Here is a 5,790-nt window from a genome sequence, read left to right as displayed (position 1 = left end):
GTGGGATCTTCCCGGACTGGGGCACGAACCCGTGTCCCCTGCATCGGCAGGCAGACTCTCAACCACTGCACCACCAGGGAAGCCCCTCCAGCATTTTTTTAAAATTTTCATTTGCATGGAATATTTTTTCCATCCTTTCACTTTCATTCTGTATATGTCCCTAGATCTGAAGCAAGTCTCCTGTAGATAGCATATATATAGATGTTGTTTTTGTATCCATTCAGCCAGTCTATGTCTTTTGGTTGGAGTATTTAATCTATTTATATTTAAAGTAATTATCAATATGTACATTCTTATTGCAGTTTTGTTAATTGTTTTAGATTTGTTTTTGTAGGTCTTTTTTCTCCCCTTCCTCTTTCGTTCTCTTCTCTTGTGATTTGTTGACTAACTTTAATTTTGTGCTTGGATTTCTTGTGTGTGTGTGTGTGTGTGTGTGTGTGTGTGTGTGTGTGTGTGTGTGTGTATCTACTGCAGATTTTTGGTTTGCGGTTATGATGAGGCTTTGATATAGCAGTCTATATATAAATAAGATTGTTTTTAGTTGCTGTTGTTTTAATTTCTAATGCATTTCCAATATCCTGCATCTCTACTTTCCTTTTCTCATGATTTCTGGTTTTGACATCATATTTGTGTGCAGATGATTTCCTACCTTTACTTTATGTTTGTCATTAGGGGTGAGCTTTTCCATTTGTAATTTTCTTGTTTCTAATTGTGGCATTTTTTTCTGCCTAGAGAAGTTACTTTAGCATTTGTTGTAAAGCTGGTGTGGTGGTGCTGAATTCTTTTAACTTTTGCTTGTCTGTAAAGCTTTTGGTTTCTCTGTCAAAGGATCCTCTGTCAAGGATCTCTGAATGAGATCCTTGCTGGGTAGAGTATTCTTGGTTGTAGGTTTATCCCTTTCATCACTGCAAATATATCATGCCATTCCTTTCTTGTCTGCAGCGTGTCTGTGGAGAAATCAGTTGATAACTTTATGGCAGTTCCTATGTATGTCATCTGTTACTTTTAATAATTTGTTTGTCTTTAATTTTTGTCAATTTAATTACTATGTGACTCGGTGTGTTCCTCCTTGGGTTTATTCTGCCTGGGACTCTGTACTTCCTGGACGTGGGTGACTGTTTCCTTTCCTGTGTTAGGTTCGTTTTCAGCTATTATCTCTTTCTCTCTTCTCTTTCTGGGACCCCTATAATGTTAATGCTGGTGCATTTAATGTTGTCCTAGAAGTCTCTTAGACGGTACTCATTTCTTTTTATTAGTTTTTCTTTATTCTGTTCTGTGGCAGTGATTTCGACCATTCTGTCTTCTAGCTCACTTATTCGTTCTTCTGCTTCATTTACTCTGCTATTTATTCCTTCTAGTATATTTTTCATTTATCATATTGTTCATCTGTTTGTTGTTTAGATCTTCTAGCTATTTGTTAAACATTTCTTGTAGCTCTCGGTCTGTGCCTCTATTTTTTTCCATGATCTTGGATTGTCTTTACTTTCACTGCTCTGAATTCTTTTTCTGGTAGATTGCCTACCTGTCTGAACTTAACTTCACTTAGTGTTCTTCTGGGGTTTTATCTTGTTCCTTAGTCTGGGACATATTCCTCTGCCATTTCATTTTGTCTAACTTTCTGTCATTGCAGTTTGTGTTCTGCAGGCCACAGGGTTTAGTTCTTTTTGCTTCTGCTGTCTCCCCCCTGTTGGATGAGGCCATTCTAAGAGGCTTGTGCAGGCTTCCCAGCAGGTGGAGCTGTGTCTTGACCCACTGCAGGGTAGGGCCTTCTACTCCACCATGTTTTCTCCTGAGCTTGTAGCATTCCCTGTAACACTCATATCATTCCTGTTAATAATCCACAAGATGCAATATGGCTTCGACTTTGTGCCGATTCCCTATATAGTTTCATTTTAATCATGGAGTGTGGGGTAGAGTTTGAGAACCTCTTATGGCATTTCTATAGTACATAACATTTCGCAATTTGTACCATTTATAGTCTGCTGTATTTTGATGATGGTAAGGGGGTCATGCTAAGTGTACTCTGATGTATATTCAGAATAATAGCTTTGTCTCATAATCATATGGTTGATAAAATCTCTGAACCTACAATGCATGCCATCAGGACTTTAGCAAATTAGCATTATTTTTATTCATTTTCCTTTTTGATTTTTTTTAAAAAACACCTTCACTGGAGTGTAATTGCTTTACAATGGTGTGTTGGTTTCTGCTTTATAACAAAGTGAATCATTTATACATATACATATGTCCCCATATCTCTTCCCTCTTGCATCTTCCTCCCTCCCACCCTCCCTATCCCACCACTCTAGGTGGTCACAAAGCAATGAGCTGATCTCTCTGTGCTATGCAGCTATTTCCCACTAGCTATCTATTTTACGTTTGGTAGTGTATATATGTCCATGCCACTCTCTCACTTTGTCCCAGCTTACCCTTCCCCCTCCCCGTGTCCTCAAGTCCATTCTCTAGTAGGTCTACATCTTTACTCCTATCTTGCCCCTAAGTTCTTCTGACCATTTAGTTTCTTTTACTTTTTTTAGATTCCATATATATGTGTTAGCATACAGTATTTGTTTTTCTCTTTCTGACTTACTTCACTCTGTATGACAGTCTCTAGGTCCATCCACCTCACTACAAATAAATCAGTTCATTCCCTTTTATGGCTGAGTAATATTCTATTGTATATATGTGCCACATCTTTATCCATTCATCTGTCAGTGGACACTTAGGTTGCTTCCATATCCTGGCTATTGTAAATAGAGCTGCAATGAACATTTTGGCACATGGCTCTTTTTGAATTATGGTTTTCTCAGGGTATATGCCCAGTAGTGGGATTGCTGGGTTGTATGATAGTTCAATTTTTAGTTTTTTAAGGAAGCTCCATACTGTTTTCCGTAGTGGCTGTATCCAATTTACATTCCCACCAACAGTGCAAGAGAGATCCCTTTTCTCCACACCCTCTCCAGCATTTATTGTTTGTAGATTTTTTGATGATGGCCATTCTGACCAGTGTGGGATGATATCTCATTGTAGTTTTGATTTGCATTTCTCTAATGATTAATGATGTTGAGCATTCTTTCATGTGTTTGCTGGCAATCTGGATATCTTATTTGGAGAAATGTCTATTTAGGTCTTCTGCCCATTTTTGGATTCGGTTGTTTGTTTTTTTTGATATTGAGCTGCATGAGTTGCTTGTATGTTTTGGAGATTAATCCTTTATCAGTTGCTTCATTTGCAAATATTTTCTCCCATTCTGAGGGTTGTCTTTTCATCTTGTTTATGGTTTCCTTTGCTGTGCAAAAGCTTTTAAGTTTCATTAGGTCCCATTTATTTTTGTTTTTATTTCCATTTCTCTAGGAGGTGGGTCAAAAAGGATCTTGCTGTGATTTATGTGACAGAGTGTTCTGCCTATGTTTTCCTCTAAGAGTTTGATGGGGTCTGGCCATGCATTTAGGTCTTTAATCCATTTTCAGTTTATTTTTGTGTATGGTGTTAGGGAGTGTTCTATTTTCACTCTTTTACATGTAGCTGTCCAGTTTTCCCAGCACCACTTATCGAAGAGGCTGTCTTTTCTCCACTGTATATTCTTGCCTCCTTTGTCAAAGAGGAGGTGACCATATGTGCATGGGTTTATCTCTGGGTTTTCTATCCTGTTGCATTGATCCATATTTCTGTTTTTGTGCCAGTACCATACTGTCTTGATTACTGTAGCTTTTTTTTTTTTCTTTGCGGCACGCCGGCCTCTCACTGTTGTGGCCTCTCCTGTTGTGGAGCACAGGCTCCAGACGCGCAGGCCCGGCGGCCATGGCTCACGGGCTCAGCCGCTCCACGGCATGCAGGATCCTCCCAAACCGGGGCACGAACCCACGTCCCCTGCATCGGCAGGCGGACTCTCAACCACTGCGCCACCAGGGAAGCCCAATTACTATAGCTTTGTAGTATAGTCTGAAGTCAGGGAGCCTGATTCCTCCAGCTCCATTTTTCTTTCTCAAGATTGCTTTGGCTATTTGGGGTCTTTTGTGTTTCCATACAAATTGTGAAATTTTTTGTTCTAGTTCTGTGAAAAGTGCCAGTGGTAGTTTGATAGGGATTGCATTGAATCTGTAGATTGCCTTGGGTAGTAGAGTCATTTTCACAATGTTGATTCTTCCAATCCAAGAACATGGTATATCTCTTCATCTATTTGTATCATCTTTAATTTCTTTCAGCAGTGTCTTATAATTTTCTGCATACAGGTGTTTTGTCTCCTTAGGTAGGTTTATTCCAACATATTTTATTCTTTTTGTTGCAATTGTAAACGGGAGTGCTTTCTTAATTTCACTTTCAGACTTTTCATCATTAGTGTCTAGGAATGTAAGATTTCTGTGCATTAATTTTGTATACTGCTACTTTACCAGATTCATTGATTAGCTCTAGTAGTTCTCTGGCAGTATCATTGGGATTCTCTTTCTATATTATCATGTCATCTGTGAACAGTGAAAGCTTTACTTCTTCTTTTCCAATTTGGATTCCTTTGATTTCTTTTTCTTTGATTGCTGGGGCTAAAACTTCCAAAACTATGTTGAATAATAGTGGTGAGTGTGGGCAACCTTGTATTGTTTCTGATCTTACTGGAGATGGTTTCAGTTTTTCACCATTGAGGACAATGTTGGCTGAGGATTTGTCATGTATGGCCTTTATTATGTTGAGGAAAGTTCCCTCTACACCTACTTTCTGGAGGGTTTTTATCATAAATGGGTGTTTAATTTTGTTGAAAGCTTTCTCTTCATCTATTGAGATAATCATGTGGTTTTTCTCCTCCAATTTGTTAATATGGTGTATCGCATTGATTGATTTGTGTATATTGAAGAATCCTTGCATTCCTGGGATTAAACCCCACTTGATCATGGTGTATGATCCTTTTTATGTGCTGTTGGATTCTGTTTGCTAGTATTTTGTTGAGGATTTTTGCATCTATGTTCATCAGTGATATTGGCCTGTAGTTTGCTTTCTTTGTTACGTCTTTGTCTGGTTTTGGTATGAGAGTGATGGTAGAATGAGTTTGGGAATGTTCCTCCCTCTGCTGTATTTTGGAAGAGTTTGAGAAGGATGGGTGTTAGCTCTTCTCTAAATGTTTGATAGAATTCGCCTGTGAGGCCATCTGGTCCTGGACTTTTGTTTGTTGGAAGATTTTTCATCACAGTTTCAATTTCAGTGCTTGTGATTGGTCTGTTCATATTTTCTATTTCTTCCTGGTTCAGTCTAGGAAGGTTGTGCATTTTTAAGAATTTGTCCATTTATTCCCAGTTGTCCATTTTATTGGCATTGAGTTGCTTGTAGTAATGTCTCATGATCCTTTGTATTTTTGCAGTGTCAGTTGTTACTTCTCCTTTTTCATTTCTAATTCTATTGATTTGAGTCTTCTGCCTTTTTTCCTTGATAATTCTGGCTAATGGATTATTAATTTTGTTCATCTTCTCAAAGAACCAGGTTTTGGGTTTATTGATCTTTGCTATCGTTTCCTTCATTTCTTTTTCACTTATTTCTGATCTGATCTTTATGATTTCTTTCCCTCTGCTAACTTTGGAGTCTTTTTGTTCTTTCTCTAATTGTTTTAGGTGTAAGGTTAGGTTATTTGAGATGTTTCTTGTTTCTTAAGGTAGGCTTGTATAGCTATAAACTTCCCTCTTTGAACTGCTTTTGCTGCATCCCATAGGTTTTGGGGTTGTTGTGTTTTCAATGTCATCGTCTCTAGGTATATCACTTTTTTTTTTTTTTTTTTTTTTTTTTTTTTTGGGGCAACGGGCCCCTCCC

Source organism: Lipotes vexillifer, unplaced genomic scaffold (genome assembly GCF_000442215.2).
Source record: "Lipotes vexillifer unplaced genomic scaffold, Lipotes_vexillifer_v1.1 scaffold49, whole genome shotgun sequence".
Lineage (NCBI taxonomy): Eukaryota > Metazoa > Chordata > Mammalia > Artiodactyla > Lipotidae > Lipotes > Lipotes vexillifer.
The sequence above is the reverse complement of the archived record's forward strand: the minus strand, read 5'-3'. Positions refer to the sequence as shown.